The 26949-nt window shown below is 41.5% G+C and overlaps 1 protein-coding gene and 1 long non-coding RNA gene across 6 annotated transcripts in view; one reads left to right on the top strand and one right to left on the bottom strand.

Annotated features, from left to right (window-relative positions):
• OSBPL8 (oxysterol binding protein like 8) overlaps positions 1 to 11342 on the bottom strand; it is a 92762-nt gene extending 81420 nt beyond the window's left edge. For 2 of the 5 annotated variants that reach the window (XM_055809315.1, XM_055809317.1), the window contains exon 1: positions 11185 to 11342. The gene's annotated coding sequence lies outside the window, so the exon portion shown is untranslated. The remainder of the gene's footprint in view (positions 1 to 11184) is intronic. The other 3 variants (XM_055809318.1, XM_055809319.1, XM_055809320.1) reach the window with 2 other exon arrangements.
• A 308-nt stretch (positions 11343 to 11650) lies between these two features.
• LOC129784835 (uncharacterized) lies at positions 11651 to 18746 on the top strand. The gene is made up of 3 exons (XR_008747958.1): positions 11651 to 13417; positions 16956 to 17058; positions 18442 to 18746. It is a non-coding gene; the product is annotated as an uncharacterized LOC129784835 (long non-coding RNA).
• The last annotated feature ends 8203 nt before the right edge of the window (positions 18747 to 26949 follow it).

Raw genomic sequence — 26949 nt, 5'->3', positions numbered from 1 at the left:
TAATCTTTTTTGATATAAATCAAGCTCTGTTTGGGAAGAAATTAGAAGTCAACAATAAGATATATAAGGACAACTTTTTAAAGTTCACTTAAGACAAATATTGTTTATATACCAAAACCAGGGGAAAAGTACTAAAGCTTGTTTTAATTCAACAAGGACACGCCTCTGAAAACCAAAGTAGCACGATTTGTAACCTGTGATCTGATAGAGACCAGAACAGAGGTCTGTTTAAACTTAAACAACAAAACAAAGCAAAACCACCAAGAAACAAACCCTCTTACACCACAGCCCTCATTTCCTTAAACCCCTTCTTTTAGTTTACATTAAACGCAAGCATGTTTTCCTGTTCCAAGCTGAGAACCAGAGCTGATGACACTGAAAGGCACTGATTATTGAACTTAAAAGAAAATATTCTTGTTAACACAGAGAGGGGTATTGAGCAGTGTTCTTTAAAAGACTGACAGTAATTGTGTATAGTTAATATTTAATTCAAGTAGCTGACATGGTACAAAGCCATCTACACACACACTCAGGTTTATTTTTCACCAGTTTTTCCCTCATTTTATAGGGCAGCTTGTTGCTCTCCGTTCTGCTTTCTACCTTGATTAGCATGTATGAGCTTTCTACTCTGTGCTTCTTTGCCTCAACAGGCTTTCTTTTTTAATGAAAGAAGAACTTTTTTCATCAACGGAGAACATTCATTCTTGTTAATGACTTCAAAAACCCATCTTAAAACCTCTTCTCACATTCAGTAATTTTGTGCATTATTCAAATAGACAGAATTGGCATTTGGACAGAAGTTTCTTTTTGCTTGTAAATATCACAATTCTTGAGCTCATGCTTTCTCTCTCACTGGTATTTTAAGGTATTGCATTAAGGTTTATCCAGTCCTTTCCAAGGCAGCACAGGTTAGTGACAGTTAACTACATTGCTACTTGCAGGCTAGAATCAAAATACTGTTTTTAAAAACAGCAAGCAGCAAATCTTCACCGTTAGGTTAGTGTGGGGTCCTTAATCCTGCATACAAGAGAAGATTCAAATGTTAGCTCATTGACTTCTCTCTACAATCACAAAGATTACAATTTAATTACTGATGAGATTTTCATTTAATCACAAAAGAAACTTCACAAAATTGTAATTTCAGTACAGGAAATATGTACTGTTACATGAATCTTTCAGCCTCCAACTGGTCATAATGGACAGCCTAGCAAAATCTTTAGTAAAAATTTTGAATCATAATTACTGGCTTAGAATTGCAACTTCTTCTCATGTATTGTGCAGAGTCAATTTAGAAATATATTTTTTTAAAGACAGTAATCAAAGCAGAGGTACCTTCAAAGTCTACAACTTGCATCATACAGATTAATCAAAGTTGTTTTGCTTATCCATACAAAAGCTGCTTTTTCTCAAGGAGACTGTAAACAATATGAAAGACTTCACATCCCACTACCCCCTACAGTTGTGTTAGCCTGCAGACCTAGCCAAGAGCCCCGTGCTGAGGTTTGCTAGTTAGTAGTTTACAGGAGGTTATCTGCTTCTAATGTATGACTAGTACACTTCTTTTATATGCACAAATGTATACATGCATACATGCAAATTATGTTCTACAGAGTAAGCAAGCCCTTGCAGTAAAGCAGATACTACATAGGTACTGTCTGTATCACATACAAACAGCACATACCACTGTCTATATAACACAGGCAAGCATATTGCTTAAAAAAAAAAAAAAAAACACAGAAAAAATCAGTCCCCTCCCCCAGCTAGTAGTCCTCCACAGTGTCTGAGCAGTCTGGAAGAAATACAATATTATGATCATGTCCTCTTCTAAAACTACAATCTTCTGAAAAAACAGCTAAAGCCATGACTAGTCAGATGGAGTTACAAAAAATGAGACAGAAAATTCCCTGCAGCAATTTAACTGCTATCTACATAAGAGACCAAGGTAGGGGAAAGATGGTCAGTAATCAAGGAAACTGGAACAGGTAGTGTAGCTGGAATTACCGTAGAAAGCAGATAGGTCATACCTCGCAAGAAAAAAATAGTAATCCCAGATATCTTTTCCTCAGTAAAGCTAACAAATAGAAGGCTCTCACCATCTTACTTACACAGAAGAATGGATGGAGGAGAAGCAAAAAGGCTGCCTCAACATTGGCAGGGTAGATGCCACTAGGTTCGAAAAGCAATGCAAGTCTTCTTTACTCACAAAAGATACTCCTCCCCTAGTGATATGCACCTTACATCCACCTGAAGTATGTTAGACATCAGCTACAAGTATGGCCAAAGTTCAGTCACACTAAGTTAACCCTAGCTGCTGCTTCAGGTAAGAATTCAACAGCCTTTCTCAATCGTCCTTCTGCCCCCTCCTCCACACCACCACCACTTTCATGATACCGCCTGAACTTGAAAAGAGTACGGTGAGGGGGTGGGGGGGTGTAATACCACAAAAAAGCAGAGAGCACTGTAAGCTCTCCCCGTAAGAAATGGAAATAGCAGAAGAGCATGTATCTTATTTAGGGAACTAGTAATGGTCAGGAGTCTGGAGAGTTGGAAATCATTCAAGTCTAAATACTATTATTGATCCTGAAATTTCTTCTTGTAGACCTTGGATCTTGGCTCCCCAATACAAGACCTAAATGACAGCTTCTGATGCAGAGACCTATCTCTTCCCCTCCCAAAGGGGGAAGAAAGCATTAAGAAGGATGAGCGTTAAGGGAAGAGAGCATTTCTGCATTTACTTCTGTTGCAGCATAACTGTTACTCAACTGTACAGCTCGTACTAGCAAAATTTAACATGTTATCCAATATGAGACAGAATCCAGTACACTATACTCAGAATAAACGTGTGTTGGCTGTATAGTGCATGTAACAAACGCACAGAGAGTAGTCAAAGCCAAATCTTCACTGCATTTACCTCAGTTTTACACTGTAAGGACCGTTAACAAATTTTAGCTGGTACACGGTATCTCCATGTGCCAATGTCAGCTGAAAAGAGACCAAGCTATTCAAATTCAAACCAAGCTGATGCTTGTTTCTGACCCAAGCCCAAACAACTTCTCCTCTGCAGTTTTCCTCCCAATCACACTAGCCATTATTTGAGGTCTTCAACAAATAATTTTTGAGCTTTCTTTTACTTTCAACTTGGCTTCAGCTTCTACACAAATTTGTTTCCTCTAGACTTGGATTAAACATATTAGTAATTACTCAAAGACTGTTTTGTAAAAGGAGCTATAGCTGTGCCACTTTTTCTCAACTCTTGCCATTTTCATCACGTTAGTATTTCAACTCAGGACCACTTCTATATTCCTAGGACTAGTATGTTAGAAAAAGTTAACACTTCCCTTAGTTACCAACTTGATGTCTTTGGATACTGTATTCCACATTTATACATGGACGATGCATTAACAAAATCAGTGTGTTTCAAGTATTTCAAGTACATATCTTTTTTTAAGGTTACGGAGTCTTCTTCGAAAAAAAAAAAAAACTTAAAAAAAACCAGCCAGTAATCTTGACTTTCTGATAGTCCCTCGCTGCAGCAGCTTCCAAGACTTGTGGAAAAACAGGGTAACACTGGCATTAGTCATACTAGCGCACGTGACTTCTTCCAAAAAAATGAAATTATAGATCCGCCTACTCAGGGTGAAAAGAGATCCACTTTCTAAAGTGCTTGGTTGACTTCACAGCCTCTCTTCACCTAGAAGTGACCAAAAGCTAAAACAAAGCCTCCCCAGGCATCCACCTCACTTCCACCCAGCACCACTCCTAGAAATGACATTTAGTTTAGCTCCCAGTTGTAACGCCATGGAGCCAGCATTCGGTCAAGCACACCGACAAATGCAGCTCCAAGTTCAGCAGCCAGGGAGCAGGTGGCAGTACAGGCAAGGAGCTGGCACTGCTGCCATCTTCCCGTACAAGGAGCACAAAGATTATCTGCGCCTGCCTACAAGTTGGGAGATGAACCAATGGTAAACTGCTTAAGAAAGAACAAATAAATTAATCCATCAAGCAAATAAGTGGTCTCATTTTCATGCTACACATATGAGGTTGGGGATGAGGAAGAAGAAAGAGTGAAATGGTTCACACTCAGGGGTCAGGCCCAAGTCACACAGACTGCACTATATGCATTAAGTTGCAATACATTCATTGCAAAGCACTTGAACAGGCTGCCCAGGGAAGTGCTCGAGTAACCACCCCTGAAGGGATTTCAAAGATGTGGCACTTAAGGACATGGCTTTGCGGTGGACTTGGCAATGCTACGTTAACGGTTGGACTTGATGATCTTAAAGGTCTTTTCCAACCTAAACAATTCAATGATTTCCCAAGCATTATGCAGTCGATGGCACTACTCTGAATGGATGTCTAAACTGGCTCACTTCAGTTCAGAGGCACAAATAAAACTTGTTCTTGTGATCGTTTTCCACTGGAAAAAAATACTAAAATATCAAAAGAGCTCTCAGTTATGCACAAGAAACTGCTTACACCAAAAGTCTTACAATGGAGCTCTTATCAGACAAAGGTAAAGTCACACACAAAGGAAGGGGACTAGTGATCTTCTAGATGTTAAATATTTGTTTTCAGGCTGTAGTCCTTCTCTTAGACCAATTCTCCAGTAACGAACAATGGTAAACCCGCTCTCCTGGTACAGTATGGCACTGCAGGATTTGACTCCCACAGTTGCAGAACAACGAACTGCAGTTTATGCAGACTCACTGATTTAATACCTAACAATATCCTAGCTATCCCTTCTGTGTTTAAGAACAGTTTTTGCTTTATGCAGCATAAAGGTTCATGAGTTGCACTAAAACCTCCACTGCAAACAAACTGCCTCCTTCTCTTGGTAGCACCATCATCCTATCACACATGGAATAAGACCCCTACCTCCCTCCTTCCCACCACACATCCCCGCACACCGAGGAGAACACCACAGCAGATCTCTCGGGCTGCCACCTCTGAGATCAGTCTGGAAAGAACAGCTTGTGCAGGGCGTGACAAACTCATCAGGATTTATTTCAAAAGCTTTGTGTGACTAGAAGCAGTATTTTTCCCTAACTCCAGGCATCCATGTATTCATGTTACCTGCAGAAAGAGACCACAGAGGGCCTCTCATGCTATGGCCTGCTTCAAAGAAAAAACAGTGTCCCCTAAGCAAATATTGACATCAGAATTAAACATGCAAGAATAAAGCAAAAAAATATGCTATTTAGTACTGAAAAGCACTTATATCCACCATCACATATCCTTATATCAAGTGATCTCTTTCACCGTGCTACAACTAGACAAGGGAAGCTAAGCTTTCAAGTAAACGTTTCTTAATTCAGTGCTGCTTGAGGAGTATCTAATCATAGATTTACAGCATTGTACTTTTTCTAAACTTGCTAAGACTGCAAGACTATAAAATCTGAATATATTAACTAAAAATGAGATCACTCAATGCAATATTTAAGCAAACATTGCCCATGCATTACCTAAAAATAGTACTCACTTCTGTAATGTAAAAGTATTCTTTTTACTACATGTCTTAACAGTAATTAGGGAAAAAAAATCCACATAAAATTTCAAGCAAAGGAACTTGCTGTGTATCTGGCAGTTAAGCGTTCCAAGAATCTTAAAATGTCACATTTCTCCTTTAGAATACAGCCAGGAATCTTTTTGTAATTCATGAACTAGACACCAACTCAACCTATAATTTGCCATACAAATATCGTATCAACAATGTAACGCTCCAGATAGCATCACCTGGTTATAAGTAATAAGCTGTTTGCCTTAACTCTCCAAATCATCTATAAGAGATACAACATCTGAAGAACAGCCTTTTGAAGAAAAACATGCCAACCACTGAGGTGAGGCCCTCTGTACTGTACACGAGACAAAGACAGGTTTGAAATGATGCTTCTGCTATTTGAAGAGTCAAGTAAATCATTTACAGGTGTTATTCGCTAGTTTGGAGGGGAAAGGAGAGGTAAAAAGTATCCTTCAATTTATTAAAAGCTATTCCTCAGATAAATAAAACATTCCTTAGATAAGTAACAGCCAAGCCACAGGCAAGTACCCAACTCTGTTTAATACACCATCTGCTTACTATCAGCTTTAATCACAAGAATATTAAAACCAACCTATTTTCTTCTGATGCGTAATTTCTTAAATAGCTAAAACTGTCAATCAATAAAGTCACCTACAACATGCATGCCTCCCCAAGTTGTGCAAGAACACTAAATTCAATAAAAATATTTTTGACATGTTTAAATGATATAGCTGCACTTCCAAATCCAAGCCTTTCAAAAAGCAACCTGCTGGTCTTTTAAATAAATGTTTAGAATACTGTGGCTTCTGTTTACAGGCAAGCAAAACATAATTCTGCAAGAAACAAGCTGTTTTGCCTTATCTCAGTTGAACAGTCATATTAACAGCTTCTGCAGTACTACAACACAAACAGAAAGTGACAGAATTATTGCACTGGAAAACATGAACATACAGATAGCGTACGAACTAGCCCAAGCTTAGATGCAGTGAGAACACTTTCAAATGAATGAATGAACAGTTGAATGAAAAAAAGAGAAAGATCAGATACACACACTCCTGTAACGCGTCAAAGTCACTAGAACCTTAGGAACTTCCAAAAAGACAGATGTAATATTTTTAGTGGATAAAGGATCAGTGCTGCATCCTGTGCTGAGGGAACAAGCTGAGATAAAACCTCACATCCATAATTAAGAGTGTGAAGAAAATTAGGTTTATTTATTCCCCTCCTAACGCAAGAAGTCCAGGCTACTTCCTCAAAATGAAAATCGCACTTCCCAAATGCCTCTTAACATCTGTCAAACAGTTTTAGCTGCTCTCAAGAGGCTTCTTATGCTACTATATACATTACATCTGCAACAGATTTTCTTGTTGTAGAATACAGATGGAATAAAACATTGTTTTATAACAAACATAGTGAAATACTGCACCAGATTTCAACTGTGTACAATCCCAAACCAGTTACTCTGAATAACACACTTCTGAGTAACTTATCTGCTGCTAATCAGTGCCCTATTATGAGCACTGTTTCCTAAACATCACTTGCTCAGTCAACACTCATGTAACTCCTCCCTTTTAAAAGTCAATGTCAGTCTCAAAACATCAAGTTCCTACAAGTCTCTCTACCATGGTATGTAATCACAAAAAATAATTAATTGAGACAAATTACCAGAAAAGCATGCTACTTGCTGTTCCCACAAGCTGGCCAAGTGCTGCCTTTGAGACAAAGCTACACAAGAGCTGCTTCTACTGTGTCTAAACTGATGGGAGTTTCTTAGGCAGAGAAACCATTTCCTTGATCAGGAGTTAATTGATAAAAACATCCCCAAAGCCACACAGAGTCTTCAAGTCCAGGGTCAAAGTCCACAAAGCAGCAACAATATATCTTCTCTACTAATTCCCAGTATCATAAGTGCTAATTTTTTCAAAGCGACTTTTTCCGGCCCCTGCTTCCTGGTTACAATTAGACCTTCCAACACCTAGAAAACTTGTGCAAGTCACACTAATCTCAATATATGCTCAGACGTTTTCAACAGAAGCCAGAGACTTACAAAGCCCTTTACGTCGCTCCAGCTGTAAACTCTCTGTGGAAGAGCTGTAGGCAGCAGAGCGAAGGAAGGAAACTATTGACAGGCTGAAATTAAACACAGGTTATCAATTTTACCCAGAACACAAGACAACAGCAAAAGAAATTACTCAAGCAAAATGCAGAAACAGTCCTCTAAAATGAATCACAGTGTTTGAGAAAAAAAATTTTTGTTGTTGTAGAGGGGTTTCTGTTTCGTCTAAAAAACAAAAAAACAAAGAAACAAAAACACCAAGACTGCGCCCATCGCCTCCTGTATCTCAAGAGATGGATTTCTGAACTGTATCAGAAGCATCAGCTACTCCTTATAACAAAAGTTAATTGTAAAGGCTAACAAAATAGGAAAAGCTTTCTTGATTCAACATCTTGATGACCCCATCAAAATGGGAGGGGTTTAAAAAAAAAAAAAAAGACAGGTCACTGGTAAAGAATTGTCTGACATTTAGAAGCAGTATTTTTTACTTCCTCACCAATGCATTGACACAGCCTAGGTGAGGAACTATGCTGTTTCATTTCCTGTAAAAACAGGGACTGTACACCCACCACAAAAAGCTTTCAGCTACTGCTCCCCTCCTCCCCAACAGTACATCTGCCACAGAAGCAAGATCTTCATTAACAGCATACTGTATTACGAACCACAATTCACCTGACCTAGATTTCCACATTACAGTTTGGGGAATAGGATCACCAACTTGTGAATTTGTACTGCTTCTATCACATTACATGTACTGAAGAAAACCCCACACTTTTAGGGTAGTAAGATTATCCTGTTTCCCAGAAAACAGCTGTCAATATTTCTTCACTGAAGGCCTTTCTTGTCTTACTTCACAATTCTCTAGTTCATTGAACACTAAAAGTTGTTCTTCTGCAACCCAGTTCTGTTCTTGAGTAGCTCAGAGCTTGATGTAGGTTTATTAAAAAGAAAGAAACAACCAAAAACCCACTGCGTACACCATTGGGAAGTTTTAACTATATGATGCCATGTAATTTCTGCAAAAACTTAATTTCCTGTTCTGAAACAGAAGCCTAAGAGACTAACAGATAAATTGTTTGACAGAGAGCCTAAAGTGACAGAATTTGCACAGCATGGGGAGGGAGATGGGAGAAAAAACCCTTAGAAAACTCCCCTGCATGCTTCACGAAAAGAAGTTGTGGGAAATGCAGCAAGGGGACAGGTAGTAAAACAGTAGTCAGTGAAGAGATAAAAGCCTAATAACTGACTTGACACAGTTTATTAAAACTTGGATGAGTGCTCTATGCAAAGATTTATTGGATGGAGAGGGGGCTGGCATACAACTTCACAGAATACAACACATGCACAGTTTCTTATACTAGGTCTTTGCACAAACATTTCTTTGAAAGCATAAGAGCAGTCAAAAAAAAAAAGTCAAAAAAAGATGCAGTGCATCACCTGAGACCCTTCTTGATCACTTCAACAGAATTTTAAAAAAGCAATCTAAAAAAAAAGAACAATCTTCAATGAACTTCTTTTCCCCAAAAATTGCTTTCTATTAATTTCAGCATTTTGTTTCGCTTTGGAGTAAAACACTGAGATAATACAGCAAGCACTAATGAAAAAATGGGAGCACATCAGTCTGACTTTGTCCCAACTCAGTTCCCTGTAAAACTTGTACAAGTCCAACGTGTTTTTTCTTGCAGATTCCTCCTGTCAGAAAATTCCTCCTGATGTAAAAGTTAAGAAACTTTAACAAGCACTTATAAAACAGTTTGGAGCACCCCAGAAATTCACACTTCTGGCAGAAATATGAGCTGGATAGCCCTTTACTGAGAAGTCAGGTTTTAACTAATTTGGCAGAGCAGCATGGTTAAAAAGAGCTCTCTCCCTGACCCATGCTTAAAGTAGGAAAAGATCTATTCATCACCAGGTCTAAGTTATATCAGTCTTGACAAATTCAGTTTACTTACACCTCCAGAACTCCACAACAATAGAAAAAAGAAGCCAAAGAGCCCACAAATAACTACAATCACATATCTCAACTAGTTTCAATTTCGAAGCAGACCGCATTAAATCAGCATCTAGAAAGGAAGGTTCTACAGCTGAGTTGTAGAAAGTCATTTATTTGCAAAACAAGTAACTTCAAAGCTGAGGAGTTCTGATGAAAAACTAGTACATGTCTAAAACAACAAACATCCTCAGAATCTTGCAGGGAACTCTGGAATGAAACAGCACACTGAGAATTCCACCAGCCCCTTCCACAGCTACTTGATAGCCAGCAAGTGAAATCAAATTCTTCACCTTTTTCTCCTCTTCATTTAAGACCAGGATGGTACCAACTCTAAACTCTCAGTAGCTGGACGACAGACCTGACAAAGACAAGCGGGAAGCAACACCCCACACACATTTCTACTGCCCACGGCATCTGCTGTGGACTAACAACCCGGAATCAGCTGCTGTCTTCTCAAAACTTCAACAGTCAGGTTGATACTAAACAAGCATCAGCAGGGCCTCAACTGTGTTGCCACTTAATGGATCAAGTAGATCTGTATTTCCCCTGATTAGTTGAAGTGATTGCAGCTAAGAAAACTTCCAGCTGAAAATGAGCAGTTTTGAAAGGTTTCCTATCCTCAGTCCCAAGAACTCTGTTTTGTTTGGACAGTAGATCGCAACCAGCCATATCGCATGTTAGAAACGCCTTTGTGGCACGCAGGAACCGATGGCCTTCCTCCTGTCAGGAGTGGCATTCTGCACAGCATTTCTGTAACGTACAACTTAGGAAGGCTATTATTTCAAGAAGCTCATCTGAAATGCCGCCGAGTAGGCTAAGCCAAACGCCTTCAGACAACACGGGAACGTGCTCTTTGGGAAGCGAGCCATTTATAAGGCCCGCTAATGAAGACACGGAGGAGCGGCTGGCAGCAACAAGGGGCTAGTGACAATAACAGGGATTTAGGATTCGCTCCCCCGGGGCATCGCTGAATCAGAAGATGCCTCCCCACGGAGAGGGGAAGGAGGTTACCGGCAATCAAAGGAGCTAAATTGTCGCCGCATTCGGTACTCAACCCGACGGTTTTCAAGTCGCGGGCCCAAGGTTTAAGGCAGGCGACCGACCAAAGCACGTCGACCAGGAGGGGACTGGGAAGCCCTCCGCCGGGAGGCACGGCTTCGCGGGGCCGCCTTAGGCTCTCACACCGAGCCCAGCTGCGCGGCACCGCTAAACCCCGACCGCCCCGGCCCCGGCGCGCAGGGCGGCACCGCAGCTCCCCGGGCGCGCCAGCGCGGAGCCGCCCCGGCGTGCCGCAGCCACCGCCCCCCGCCAGGGCTCAGGGCCGCGCCGGTAGCGGGGACCCCGGGGCTCCCAGGCTCCCCCCGCCCAGCTGCCCGCGGGGAGGCGGCACACGGCGACGCTCCGTGACGCCACGCCACCTCCTCCTGCCACGGCGGGGGACTCGAGTGGCACCACGACCGCCCCCCCCTCCCCGTCCCCAGCCGCGGCGGCTGCGGCGCTGCCCCGCGCCCCGGACCCGCCGCTGCGGCTGGGGCGCAGGGTCCGGCTCAGGGCCCGACGGGGCGGAGGACCCCCGCCCCCCCGCCGGCAGGGGGGCAGCTCCCGCCGCGCTCTCACCTCTCCCCGCAGCCAGGTCCGGCGGGAGGCGCGGCACGGAGGGGAGGGGCGGGACGGACGGGGCCGGGGCCGGGGCGGGCGGGGGGGGGGGCGGTGGCCGCGACCCCTCCCCTCCCCTCCCCGCCGCGGGCTCCGCCTGCTGCGCGCGGCACCGACCGCTCCTTCGCGCGCGCGCGCACCCCGATCTCCCCGCGCGGCGCCCGGTCGCCGCTTGATCCGCTCATCCGCCCCGCCCCGCCCCGTCAGGCGGCGGCCGCGAGCGCGTGCGCGCCCCGCGCGGAGGGCGGCCGTTAGCTGGGCCCGGGGCCGCGGGAGGGGGATGTCCCCGGGGCCGTGTGCCGGGCTCACGGGGGGTAACGGGGGAAGGCGGAGGCGGCCGGAAGCCTCACGGCTCTGGGTTGGGTCCGTGAGCGGCTGAGGGGGAACGAGGGCCCTGAGGTCGTTCCTCAGGGAACGGGAGGGACAATATAATGTGACGGGCAAAGCCAAAACGTTTTGGGTGGCGCTCGGAGGGAGGGGGGCCTAGCTGTGAGGGAGCTGCGGCAGCTCACGGCGCGATGCCGCACGGCACCGTGCCTTCCAGTAGCAGCCGTGAGCTGTGCAGGGCGCTAGGAAAAGTACAGCCATAAATAGCACTGCAGCATTGCGTTAATCATCATGTGTGGTTTTAAGTAATAACTGTGGCAAAAAGTAGTAACAGTGGAAATTAAATAGGCTCTGAACAATACCTATAAATCAGCAAGACACACGGTTGCCCATCAACATACTAACAGGATTGGATTTTAATTTTTTTTTCCATCTCTGAATGTGTCCTCTCCTAGCAGTTCTAAACATAGCCTTGGTAAAACGAAACGACTGTGAGCAGCTCACACATGTTGCCATACTTAAAATCAATGCGTACCTCAGGTTTTCATCACCTGCCTTTTGACATAACTTGTGAAACACTGAGCGTCTTCTTTCCAGTTATTTCAAGGGAAATTACTGTCAGAAAATGTCTGGTGCCTTCAGCGCTAACCTGCTGAATAATGACGCAGAAACATCAAAGGATTCATGTTTCCAACTCTAGAAATAAGCCTTCTAGCTCAATCTATTTTTCATAGAATTATCTGCTGTACCTCAATTATGTAGCAGTGTCGCCTGCAGTCCATTATCTTGGGCTAATGTTCCACTCACAGTCTTTTCTCTTTTCATTCTGTTCCCTGGAAAATCTAAGTTAATTGAAAGGCTGAGTATTCTTTCCTCAGTACTTTTTTCTTTTTAATACTTCTGTAGAAAGATATGCATATACTCCTGACTGCAGAAGATTGCTTTTTCTTCTTAGCAATGAGGTATAAAATGTTGTACAATACAGAGAACGGTACTGTTTTCATCATTGGACTTCATGTTCCTTATCAGTCCCTTCCAACTTGAGATATTCTCTTCAAGATTAAGTTTCTTTGTACAAAGCTTTCTATAATTAAACAATACTTCTCCCCAAAGGAGGGCACTGGAATGAGACCATTTACTCTGACAAGAGTTACACCCATGGAGTTTCTTATTGTAGAGCTTTAATTCACAAAGCTGGTCGTGGTCTAGCAAAGGGACAGAGCCTACCTTTGGGAAGCAGTCCTGCTCACATGTGCAATTCATGACTCATTCATGTCTTGCCCCATGACAGAGCAATTCTTTTAAAGCTGTTTTTAAGGGCACCATATTCCACACTTTGAGAGCTCCATAAAAAACACAGAGTTCTTCAAATCATGCTAAACACCCACGAACGAGGTGCAGTTTCAGATGCACAAAGTATATGACACCAGGCAGCCGCAGCTTGGAATTGCTTCACTTCATGAGTATGCCAGGTGACTCCATACAGTGCTTTTTGCTTCTCTTGGAGGTCATCAGTAAACTCCTGTTACTCATTCCTAAGAGTGCTTTCCTGGTTTTGTGCAGGTTTTGTGTTCCTGTCTGTGATAACAACTGAACTAGATAAGCAGTACTCTTCTTGCATAGCTCCAGTAAGGACTGAAGGCCCAGGGCTGAGCTTAAATAGAGTTCCTGGGCCCATGGGTGTGAGTAGAAGCTGAAGGTGGGGCTATTTAGAGCTATTAAGGCTTATTACTGCACTCAGGACTCACAAAGAGTTCATCTAATCCCTTTATTCCTTACAGGATAAAATTTGCAATAATGCCTTTCACCCCAGTTACCTATGGCTGCTCATTCCTGACTCAGCTTTTGCTAAAGGAAGGGTGAAATGGTAAGCAGAAGAGCTATATGCTGCATGCTAGATGTGAGGCTCAGCCACAGGCAAGAATGATGTCCACCTGGGGTGTGGGAGCTTATCACAGTTCCTTCCCAAGTCCACGTGTTGTCTACTGCCTGTTCAGAAAACAGGATAAAGTACTTTAGAGCTGAAAGGGAATGACAAATAGGCAGAGTGTTTTGGTTTGTGGTTGAGCATATCTTTGTGGGCTATGGTTAGAGCTGGTAGATGCTATGGGAATACAAGCAAGCTCTGTTCAGAAAAGAAGATAAGAAAATCTGCATTATTCTCAGATAATATACTTGCACAGTCACTAGGGGATTATTCATTGTAATTCTGCTAGGTGTTATCTTATTATCTAGTGGTAACACATACTACACGCTATATCTGTAGGTGCAAACAGCTCTGAAAACTAGAAAAAAAACCCAACCAACACCCAGAAATAAACTAGAAATATTGTGTTAAGAACGTTAATATGAAAAATACAGCAGTTTTATGTTTTCAGGAAGCTCACCTTTCCTTGCTCTTCCTGGAAATTTCAGCTTCCCTCATCTCTCAAAGAGATCTGAGGCTTTTGTTCTCAGCTTCAAGAAAAAGTTTTTAAAAATAAAAGTCAAAATTGGGTTTAGTTATAATTAACAAAGCTTGGTTATAATTAAAATCAGCTGGGGTTGGGCAGAGCAGCAGAAGACTTTTTAGCTGAATGTGCATTTTAAATGGTTTTAGCCTCTTTTATGGAAAGAAAACCAGTTTCAGAGGTGCTCCGTTGCCCTCTGCTGCTTATGGAGCAGGCAGCTCTGCAGCCACTGAACACTTGTCACGGTTGCTTTGTTCTGTTTTGGAGAAATTATCTGCATTGTGACGTTAATAAAATTAAAATTCTAATTAAAATGTATTATTATTTTGTTGTAAGTACATTGTTCATGATAAAGACTGTTTAGTAGTAGCCTTTTTATCACGGAGTTTGATAATGCATGGCTATCTTAGAATAAATGTTCTGAAGCTTAGAACTACTGACGTAAAATATATGTAATATATGAAATAAAACCATAATAATGGTTTGACCTTCTGATTTTCAACTTTGGTCCTAAAAGCTGTGTTGCAGGTATCTGAAGTATTTCTAATTTACATTACAGTAATTCTCATTGTCTTCAGTTTGCTCACTAATGTTACTAATGCTATCCTTATGAAATGACTTTTGTCCACAGTAATCCATAATTTACTCCAGTCATTCATGGGACTAACATAAAAAAATTTTCAAACTTATTTTTCCACCATTAGGTGACACTTTTATTTTGTAAGATGCTAGAACTACTCATTCTGTCAGAGGCATTGGCACTCCAGAGTGCCATTACATATGTTTCTCCTGCCTTTAGATCCAAGCTTGTCTCTATGCAATATGTCAGTCCTGCTCTTCTGCATTATATTTAGTTATTTAGGCCATGATGTTACAGGATTTTTAATTCAACTCAGGCATTTTTCAAGTACCAGCATATTGTTATTCTTTTGGATCCCAGTATTCACGTATTCTTAGCCCTGATCTGGTTTGTCAATTTTGCAGTTTTCAGTATGCTCTTGTCTTACAAGTTCTCTTTAAATATCTGCTGTATCAGCTCCTCTGCTCTCTTGGAAAAGCTCCTTCTCCCTGTGTGTCTCTTTTTAGCCTCCAACTTTCACATAGAGAACCTCACATTTCTCTTGTACAGTGAACTAAGCTTGATAAGATTCTAATTAGCTGTATCAGTAGGATTTTAATCCAATAATCCTTGGCAGCAGAGAGACCTAAGGCAGCCGTTGCACCTGACACTTAGCTTGCATACCTTTGCAGTCAGCTTTCTCAGAAGTCTTTGTATTAGTATTTGGTATTGTGAGGTAACAGAAAACAAAAATGTATCCACTCTTGCACTAAAGGGTTAATGTACATAAAGGATGTAAAACATTCAGGTTACATAGAATGTCAGTTCTCTCCTGGGTTTGAAATAACCCTTGACAATAATGAACTTCATACCTCTTCATTATAAGGCGCTCTGCCAATATCAGATGCATCAGGCTTAAGTGGCAGCATCAGACTAGCTCTTTCCTAGGTGCGAAACATTTATTTTTGTTTTGGGAAGTTCAGACTGTCCAGGGTCTTGAAGGGGGAGAAGGTGAAAGGCCCCAGTACACTTCTTAGAATACAGTTATATCTGGTTGACAGCAATATTGACCAAAACCTGTTCAGACCAAGAGTACACAGTTGTTAATGAATCTAGATCTGAACTTTGCAGATGAAGAGTATAGGGCTTGTTCTGCACCATCACATAATTGGCAGTTTTTCCTAGGTGGAAATGTAGATGAATCTTCCTCTGCCTAAAAATAGTTAAATGATTAATATCACACACACCTCCCATCTAAAAAAGTAAAACCATACTCACTGCAGAGGGAGAAACTTCTAGTTCTTGTAATGGTATCACAGAAAACCAAAGTGAGTTGCTGAACATGACTACTGTAAGGTTGAGATCAATCCAGTAAGTTCTTCTCAGCTTGTTAGCTGATGCTGAGAGGATGGGATTCTTTCAGGTGCTGCATATGCCTGTGGAGTGTTTGGTCAAAGTCATCTCCACTACTTCCAAGGGTATTTTTACATCAAGACTTTGTGATGCCAGTCTTTTCCTTGTCCAGGACCTAGAGGTACATCACAGTGACTGGGCCATCACAACTGGATTTCTTCACAGAACATTATTGCAGAAGCACCACTCCATCATAAAGATGATGAGCTATGGCTACAAAGCTGATGGCCAGGATCACAGCTGAGGGACTATGTGGTGGTAGTCTTCTGCACGTGCTATCCCACCTGTCTAACTGCTGCCATCCATGTGTTTTGTTTTCAGATGTATACTGCAATCAGGGACTCCCATCTGATCCCAACATTTGTTCTTTCAAAGCTTGCCATTAAGCCCCTCACTTACCTGCTACACCCTAACTTTGAGTGGTGGGGTGTAAGAGTGGAAGGAGTGTAAGTGGTCTAGCATTTACTCCATATTTGCATGGTTTGTCAAGAGTGTAAGGCAGCAGCTTTTACAGAGATCTGTGAGACTACTGGAGTACCATTGTGTACTGATTTTGACCGGGAAAGCGTGTGGATATCCCGCACCATATGGCACCATGCTCAGCAATAAAAGCTCAGGGAAGAAGGAGAAAGGGAGGATGTTCAGAGTTATGGAATGTGTCTTCCCAAGTAACTGTTAGACATGATGGAGCCCTCTTTCCTGGAGATGGCTGAACACTTGCCTGCCAATGCCTTATTTTGCTTTGTGTGTATGTGTGGCTTTCGTTTTCCATATTAAACTGTCTTTATCTCAACCCATGAGTTTTCCCACTTTTACCCTTCTGATTTTCTCCCCGTGCCATTGCGGGGGAGTGAGCGAACAGCTGCACGGGGTTGAGATGCTGGCTGGGGCTAATCCATTGGCACAATTCCTTCACCACATGCCGACTCCAGGTTGAACCTTCCTTTCCAGAGCTTTTTGCTAACATGTGTTTTCCTCCTCAGTGTGGACTCTTGTACAGAATGGAAGAAAACATACTCAAAGTCATAAGCCTGTCTTCCAAAAGGAGATAACCTACTTGTGGGGGACAAAGGGACCTCTATAGCTGTGAGGCTTCTTTCTGGTCTCTTGTCAAGTCAGTGGGTAATGTCTGCTGGTCCCTCCATAATAGGCTTTTTATCAAGACTCTCTCCTCAGATGCCTTTTGTGGTTCTTTTTATTCCCTGGAATCATTCTTTCCCCCTTATTTTTTCAACAGCTATCTACTATATTGGATGCAATACCATTCTATGGCCCAAACTTGGACAAAATCAAGTGCTTTTAACTGAGATTGTATCCAGGCCCTCCCTTTTCTCAGACTTATTATCCATTGCTGGCTAAGCAAGCCCATTCAGCTAGACCATGACAGCTATGAATATGGTCCCCTTGTGACTAGCTGTTGAGATCAATGCTTTAGTTGAAGGAGCAACTGCATTTGATCCTTAGCAGATTGTGAATTAAAGGCTGTCTGGCTGTAAGCCTCCCTCCTGACTGACCCTTGATTGTTAGCTTGATTCATACCCTTAATGTATGTAGGATTTATATCTTTATGTTGTATGTCCTTAGTGCATAATCCTCAAAGCATATTCTATTTCCAGGCCTCATCTTAACCTTAAGCAGGGTTGACCATGTCTCAGTTCCTTCATTTTCTCAGTAAATAACTAAGTTCACTTGGCTTGTAAATGCTTGGTCTCTAGCACATAATTACTGAAAACAAAACTTACATATTCACTGTTCAAGGCGGTTATATAGTCAATGCTTGGGGGATTTTGTCAGAAAAAGTTTACTGTCACATTTCATTTTCCTCTCACAGACAAGCACTCATTAATTCAGTGCAAAGCACAGGCATCTCTCAGAGTCTTGTTAAGTTTTTTATTTAGCAGTAGGGCAATTGAATCAAGACTCCATCCACCTCTGCAAATGTGTGTTGTGATTATGTGTTCTCCAGCCTGTCAGAAGCTTATTAAAATTTTTCTAATCAGAGAAAGGCAAGTCAGGCAATTTTCTCTATTTTAGCTCTTGTACCACACAGCTGCTGTGGTATCTGACATTTTATTTCTGTCATAAGAAAGCCTGATGTATAGAAAACTATGTAAAAACAACTCACCCATGTGTTTTTAAGTCCTTTCCATGTTATGCAATGTTATTTTTCATTCTTTGCCATGTTTTTTTTACCCTCTTAATATGTTAAAGGCCAGTATCTCACATCTGGACCTCGACAGGCTGGTCTTGATAAGCTGAGAGCTATGCCCTTCGTTTTGGCATATGTTTAATAGCTAGAAACTTCACAAATGAAATACGACGTGAATACTCACCATTGCCTCAGCTACAGGAAACTTCTTGTCATTCCTCTCTGCTATAACCTTGCTGTCTGCAAATCTAGTTTGGAGGTTGCCCAGATAGCTCTGCATTTCTGTCTCATGAAATATCTGAACTGTCTTTTCCTTTTAGGTTTTATTTGTGGAAGTACAGTTGTCATGGAACTTCTCTGTGAGCCACAGCCCAGGAGTCCTGAACCCTTTATTTATTTGCAGAAGAGAATATACAGCATCAAGGATGCGGGAAATTCTAGAGTCCTGCAAAATGGAAATCACGGTGTCCATCTTTGAAAGGATGGGAGGGAAGACAAATACAACCAAAGGAATTACATTTAGCCCACTTTCCCTTCCTAGAAATAGACAAATTATCTATGTGTAAGCACTAGAAGATAAGAAGGTAATGAGAAACATCTGGCATCAATAAATCAGAACAAAACATGTCAATTTACCCTGATTTCTTCTACCTGAGGAACTTTCTGAATAGGAGGAGGTCAGTGTGATACATCTTAAATCTAGTAATGCCTTAGTAAATATGAAGATACTGTCTAAATACAACATCTGTAAGGTAAGGATATAGCCTACCCTTAATACTCTGGTTGGAAAATCAGAAAAGTTGTCAGTGGCTCCTGTGGGTTTTAGAAAAGGGTTAAAGGTAACGTGATAGTATCCTTAATTCCATGTTCTATATTGAAATGAACATGAAGGTTCTCTGGTAGTGGTAGTTATGCTGGCTTTAATTTTCCTCTATTGTTAAATTTAAAGTACGGAAATCCAAACTGAAAAGAAGTTAGTCTTGTACAAGCAGCACACTGGGCAGGTGTGCTGTGAAAAAACAGACTTTTGAACAAATAGAAGTCCAAGTGTAGGCCATAAATTAAAATTGTTGTTTAGCTTGAGCAGAGAGTCTTTCCAAAAAGTGTAATGCCGGGGGATCCATAGTCAAATCATCTAACTAGAAAAATAAACCAAAAAACCTTGAAAGTTTCCAACAGTATACAAAAATCTAGTGAAGCTGGTAAATGTTCTTGCTATTAAGGTGTCAATACATAAAATGTATTGACAGGACCAAAAACATTGCTCCCTCCTGAAAGGAACTCCTACTTTATGAATGTTATTTCAGTATTGATGTGGCTCAAGGTGATACCTGGAAATCAGGCATTCAGGAAGGTGATTTAATCCCTCAGTCATAGTTCCAAACTGACCTTTCTTAGCTGAATTGTTATTACTGCTAATTAGAGGAGTAGGTCTAATGGGTAATATTTATACTGTGTTAATCAGGAGTATCAGTCTCTATCATTTGGTAACTGGCTTGCCTATATGGGTAATCTTTCTTTGAGAAAACAGAAAAGCTAGAATCTAGTAATTTTTTTTTTCTACTGCTTTTGAGTGTGTTCGGTATTAAAGGTGTTATTCTACTCAAAGAGAGATTGTCAGTGACTAATAAGACCAATTGCTTTCAGAGTTGTGTCCAGCAATTACTTTTCAAGTGACGACTAGTCAATGTTCAATTGGTTAGGAGATGTCTTTAAATGATTTAAAGAAGAAATCATTGCATCGTTGTGTGCCGTTCCAGGTTCTATGAATAATAATATTCTCTAGCCACTAGTGGCATTTACAGCAGTTATGTTTTGGTCGTGTTTAGGTGAAGCATCCTTTGGCAATGGATAGGACTGGCTTAAGATTTTAGGGGAACTAAAAATGTTGTTAATTATATAGTTCACTGGAGGTTTTTACACTGGTTGGAATTAAATAATTTTTTTAAATTTTTTTCTCATGTTAGTTTTGTGTCATGTGGTGCAATGATCTAGTAAATGCTTGATATAAAAGCAGAGAAAATTACATGCCCCTGATGCAAATAGATGCAAATTATTAAGTCTTTATAACAGTTCAGTGTTTAATAATTTCTCCACAACAAAGTCCAATGGAAAACAGAAAGACACATAGGAATCTACGAACCTTAATTTAGCCCTGTGTAGCTAAGATTGAAGAAGGCCAAAATCTGCTTAAATATTTGTTGTATTAAGGTCTTTTGCTAACATAAGTGTCATGTTAAGAAATTGGGTTTCCTTGAGCCCTTTATGTTGAGCAGCTTGCCAGTTTCCCAAGAAAGATGAGACCCTTGTGCCCAACCAGCCTGTCTGCTACCTGCACTTTGACAGCCCACTGTATCGGAGGGTGATTGACTGACCTGTTCAGGGACCCCCACGGACAGCGTCACTGAGTCAAATCCCTTATAACAACTACTCGAACCTCCGGAGGCTTACACAGAATGAACTTCAGCTGAATATTTTTATTATACAAAACGCAAGTTTGTGACAGTCAGGTTCGAGGATTGCCAGTGATAATACTCTATCTGCAAAACAAGCTTAAAACAACACATCAAGTAACAGCTAGCATGAGTTAGTCATAGAACAAAGTTCTTACCCAGTAGGCGTTCCTATGTGGGAGAGGACAGTTCAGCCCATTGACTGATCCCAGAAGTTACGATGGAGTCTTCCCTAACTTCTCCCCTCCATTGTTCACTTTTTATGCTTCATAGTACATGGCATATTCATTATCATACACAAGATTAGTTACAGGTTTCTTGCCTCCAGTGCAAATTAGTATGCATCCTCAGATAGCGCTACTGAAGTTTATCACTAACTACACATGTTCCCCAGGTGGGGTTTTGTGCTCTTTTGGTGGAGGCTATTTGAATTGGAGGTCACGAACTCCCACTGCCACAAGTGCCTTTGTCGTACTATCAACCAAGTTTCTGTGGATTGCAACACTTTATCAACTTGCCTTCTCTTGCAGCCAGAATTTCCTCACTTGGAGGCTTCTTTCTGCACAACTTAGAGATAACAGTGTTCTTTTCACCATCCATTCTTCTGTTTCCCACCCTTCCCCAGGTTGACACCCTCGATTAGAAGTCCCTTCATTCATCAGAACTTTAGAGAAACACTGAATTAGTGTGTGGTAATTTGGGATTTTAGACAACAGTTCCCCCCCTCGGATTATTCCAGTCCAGGACTAGTCCATTTTCTTTACATTTAGGTGGAGCTTGAGTGACTTGTCACACATATTTTTGTTACCAACTGGTATCATGTGCTCAGTGAGGTGTAGTAGTTCCTTGGAGGCAGGTAACTTTGGGATGGAGGTGTGTGTTAGTATTACAATGAGATTATTTCATCTGAGAAAAGTAATTTCACCACAATGGTTGGCTCAGCCATGGACATCTCATGTATTTGTCATTTGACAACTGCTATACATCTTATCAGCTGTGTGGTACCATCAAGTTCTCATTCCCGCAGGGAGCACAAGAGTCTGGCTGTGGGGTCTCCACTCGGCTCCACCCTCCGTTACTCCTATCAGTGTGTGCTGAGATAGCAGCACGTGTTGCTTAGGGGGCTGTGGTAAAGCAGATTCTGTGCATGCCAACTGTCCTGAAAGCGATAGCTGTATTTTACCCTAAAAAGCTTTCTATAATACTATGCTTCTATTAGGCCCCAGTTTTCTCTAATGCCCCCGCAAAGTAATTTTCCCACAATAAGTGAAGACAATTTCTAGTAATAATTTTTTTCCAAAAGAGGGAGGAATGGGAAAGATACAGAGGAGGACCAGGAATATCTGCATGGCAGGTGGAGCTACAAAATCCCACATAGAAAGTCAGCACAGTATTTCTCATTTTGAACAAACTTGACTACATTCTATAGAAATGTTAAAAAATATTCATTAATCATTTCTTGCTTGTGTAAAAGCAACTTCATGAAGTCCAGCCTGTGCCCAGTGTATTTGCTAAAGGAAAGCATTTGCACAGTTTCTGTTGTCTTCAATAGCCATGAAAACATAAGATTGAAAACCCCACCACAGTTGGACGCTTTATTACATTATTCTCCAGTATGTACTTCTGACTTGATTCTGCTCTGTGATACTTACTGTACTACAGAAATGAACCTACCGCTTCCAATTGATTTGCACCAGTGGGAGTGGGTGCAGATTGAAGCTTATTGCATCCAGAAAGTCGAAAACCAGAATTTCAGGGCCTGATATTTTTTCATGAAGGTTTAAACTTGACAAATACTTCCCTTAAATAATGCTGCTCATTGCTAGAAATGGTTGAATCTGAACGTAGGTGATTACTTCTAATAAATCTTAGTGATTCTGAAAATGACCCTGCCTTCATGGATAGGATTCTTTTAAGTCAGTGGAGTGATCATTGCATTATAACTATGAGTAGGAGTAAAACTGCCTACCCTTTCCCCAGCACTCCCTCTTCTCCTAGGAAAAGCACTGCCTGTTAGGGGAATGTATTTTGTCCTGCTGTTGATGCAGTATTTCACACAAATAATACAGCTGTGAAGTCTGGAATTAAAAAAAAACACAACCAAAACCAGCAGAGGGATGCATATGAATAGCCAGAGGAGAAAAAATGTTGAAGTGAGATCTGAAAGCAAATGAGAAGAAAAGAGAGAGCCTGCATGACAATGGCATAATGAAAGGGCATGGCTGCACAAGTTGAAGGGAGAGAGAATAGTTGCAGGTAGGTACCTGGCTTGTGAGTCTCAGCAAAACCAGCTCATTTACTTGTATTAATAAAAATAATGTGGGCGTGGGGGGGTGGGGGGGTGTGGAGTGTGTGTGTGGGGGTGTTTGTGGGTGTGTGTGCAGTTTTGAATTTCCAGGAATTGCAACAAAGGGAGATGACTGGTTTGGGGTTTTTCTTTTTGTTCTGTTACAGGCAGAACACTTGCAACTTGGGGGATTTTTACTTAATTTACAGCCAGTTAGCACTAACTTCTGATCGCTGATCCAGGTATTAGGTGGGAAAAAAAAAAAAAGAGAACATAATTAAACACTTTAAGAAGAACCTTACCTTCCCCAGGCTCTACTTTGTCCAAACATCTGCCCTGCTCCCCTCCTAGTCCCCTGTTCCACTGTGTGTCATGCTCAGTCATCCCAGGGGGAGGTGGTGGTTGGTGTGTGATGGCTGCTCTCTGCTGCTCTTCCCTTCTCACTCCTTCCCCTCAGGCCTTCCTGGGGCTGCATGTCCCGAGTGGCATCTTCCACGATGTCTCCAACAGGAACAGAGGCGGTAAACACCTTTTCCTTCTGGCAAATCCATGGGTTTGTATGGTACTGCAAAAACGGCTAGGCAGGCTGTTGGTAGGATTATTGATACCACTAGTCATATACATACAAAAAAATTTTAAAAATAAAATGTTGCCTTTAAAAAATGTTAAACTGAAAAATTCTGAAATGCTATCAATGCATCCAAACCAAATCCAGGTGTACTTACATGCTTCTGTCTCTAAATACCTTCCTCTCCCTTCAATCAGGTACAACTCTTGCGTTTGCTAAAAGCAGCCATCGGTATATTGATGATGGAGTAGAGGCTGCCTCTTAGCAAACCTTTCCGCAACGTATGGCCCCATGTAGTACAAACCAAAATCAAGGCAGAACAATTCCAGGTACTCTGGCCCTGTTAGGGCACGCACTTGTAAAAAATAATGTAGTCAAGTGGTAGCCAAGGTTGGGGTTGCCTCAGAAGTCTTGGTTTTTCTTCAGAGAAAGTTCTTGCATGACCTGCTTTCTTCTATCTCTGCAAATTGTGTAGTACAGAAAACATTAGTTATTAGTTGCGACACCACTCTGTGAGGGTGGTGACTGGTTACGAAAAAGCCTTGCTTGCTTAGGCGATCTTCATCTAAAGCCCTGAGGCACAAAGTTTTTTCCTTCTGTCACTTCCCTTACAGAGACCTCAGGTGAAGGACAATCTCAGAGATCAGTTTACCATTAGTACTAAAAGTATATGCTATTTTTTTTCTTGCTAAGCTGGCATAGTAATGCCATAATGTCTAGACTTCCTCCTTTTCTCATTTCCTCAATGTCAGGACTGTCCCAGCTTGCTCAGGATTTTTCAAGATGTCACTGAAGATTTGTCTATATCGGTGAAGAGGTGCTTCAGCTCTGGGTCCTCCCTTTGTGTATTGAATTATGGGGCAAAATGCCTCTCATAAATTTCCACATTCATTTCAGTGCTTTCCAGCCTGTAGTATTCAAGAGCCGTAGGGATACACCACGATAGCCCTCTTCATATTTTAAGTACAGAATATAATATTGCTTACCCAGACCCATGGGCCAGGGGCTGAGGGATAACAAAAGGACATTGTCAAAACTTTCCATCCCAAAGTGCTAAAATAGGAACCCTGTCAAACTTCTGATTAAATTCAGTGGGGACAGGATTTTATCCTTATTCTGAATGTGATGGGATTTCTCCTTTGTAGTCTTTTTACCCTTTCTACATTTCCCATGTAAGAAGGTAGTTAAAAGTGTACTATTTTTGGGAAAGAATGCTATGACAAATTTCACTGTGTGGATGGACAAAAAGAACCTTAAAACACTTGTGAGCACTCAGGAGATCTCATTTGATTATTTTTTCCAGATCTAACACATCAGCATACTGTTATATAAAAACTAATGTTTGTATTTTTTCCTAATTTCACTTTTCATCGAGTATTTTCTAAAGTATGAACAGCGTCTGTTCACAGGAGGTAGACCTGACCCTGAACTCCAAGTCTAAGTAACACAGTGTTTTGGTACACTATGAGCCTTGTCTGAATTACTACAATTTGGACCCATCCTTACTGTGCATAAGAAAAACAGTTTTGAAATGCATGCTTCATATGTCCTACAATGTGGCCTCTCAAAGTAATATGCACTGTATTCCACTGCGGAGTGCATTCACATGTTAAAAGCAACAGAAATACAAAAATGTCCTCAGAGTATCCATATGAGCTAAATAAAATTTCCTCTTTTGAAGTAGAAAGTTGAAGGATTTGACCCAAGTTACAGAGGATAAGAATGCCGGGATTTATGACTTTGTTTCTCAAACGGAGGAAAACTTTACCCTGAAAAGACTAGTATGTCTGTGAGTGATACACTGGGGTATCTTCAGCAGGAGCTTTCTTCTTCAGCAAAAGACTGAGGTAAGCTACTCTTCCCCGGGAGCTCAAAATCTTCATTACAACTGATTTTGCTACACTTTATAGTTCACTGCTGCTTGTGTACTGAAGGATCCTCTTGCTGCTGTCAAGCCCAAATATAATGAATGGACTGTGGGATCAAAGTATAAAGCTGCAGATGGTTCCTATAAAGTCTCACTTATCCTCTGTTCCTGATGATGCATAAATCCCTAGCTCCATCTGCCTGCTATTTTCTTCAGCACCTTGGGCATTATAACTCATTTAGAGGTGGCAGGGAAACTCATTCCAAACTGCAAAGGTTTTGCCAAAAAGCACAAGACACTGAACTTAACCCTCTCCATTGCAGGAAGAAATGCCTGCTTTATTTTGTACTCTTATCAAGGTAGAGAACAGGCTATTTGGAAGCCTGGGGTATCAGGCAGGAAATCCTCATTCCCTATTTTTCTGTGCTTTACAGTGAGAGGGAGTGATGATGAGCTCATATCCTGACAGATTTCACCATCATTCTGTTTGGCCTGGAGTTAACTTGCAGTCACCCCTGTGCTTGACTGCATGCTATGAATAACATACTGTCAGGAAAAAAAGAGTTCACGGCTTCTTACTCCATTGCTTGCAACAGGAAGCTAATTTCATGCTGCTTGTTTGGTATTTTAGGCTTTGGCCTGGATTTCTACAGTCATGTCTAGAATAAATGACATTAAATGCAGATTGGTTGTGCAGATTGGTGTTGAGTTTTGTTCAAAGAAATTTTTACTTGGAGGGTGGGGTGCAAGACACCAGGTAAAGAAAGTACCTAAAATTGTCTCAGCTACAGAGAGCGAGCTCTATGGGATGATGCAGTCTGAGAGAGAAAAGGCTATAGGGAAAAAATAGAGTGAACAGAAACCCTGAGGGTTTGGGAGCAGAAGACCTTGTGGGTGAGGGGAAGACATCTACAGATGGAGCAAGGCCAAACTGAGTCCCTGTGAGAGACTTGCTGGTTTGGTAAGGGTGGGCTCTGGTGAGAATTCTCATTTCTCCTGATGGGTGTGATTTTTTCCTAATTAAAAAGCTTTCTAAAAAAGCTTTATAAATTTTTAATGATTCTGAACATGATTTGGAAACTGAATGAACATTTCCAGCTGTTCTTACTAGCATATGTTACCTTTAAAAATACCCGTTTTGATTTCGGAAGGCACTTTTGTTACTTTACTTAGTTGTGCTCACTGTTTGCTTATCCCCAGGGCAGGTACATCCTCTTCACTGTATCAGGCAGGAGTTCTGATCCTAAAGTATGATTGTACTGGACGAAGACTGCATCTTACCACATGCACGTGATGAAATTAATCAGCACAGACACCCTTCTCTTGGTCACTTCTTGGCTCTTACTGCATTTCTCAAACACTGATGTTCTTCTAATGTCAGTCTTGGGGGACGTATGGCCCTGCATGCATAAACGTGAGTGGTGTTGAGATTCCTAGGTGTCTCAAGGAGCAAGAGGTATCAAACAGCTATAAACCAAGGATATGTTTACAGTTGTTTCACTCACAGACATATGAGAAAAAGTGATTTTTTCTTTAACCTTGTTTTCCAGAATGATGGAACTGATAGCAGTGGATTCCCCACGAGTACTTTTTGCTATTTTGATCAAGCACTATCCACTGAGGTATTTCAAGTCTTATCCATACACAGAATTC

The sequence above is a fragment of the Falco peregrinus genome, chromosome 6 (genome assembly GCF_023634155.1).
Source record: "Falco peregrinus isolate bFalPer1 chromosome 6, bFalPer1.pri, whole genome shotgun sequence".
Lineage (NCBI taxonomy): Eukaryota > Metazoa > Chordata > Aves > Falconiformes > Falconidae > Falco > Falco peregrinus.
This window is presented reverse-complemented; position numbering and strand designations above follow the sequence as displayed.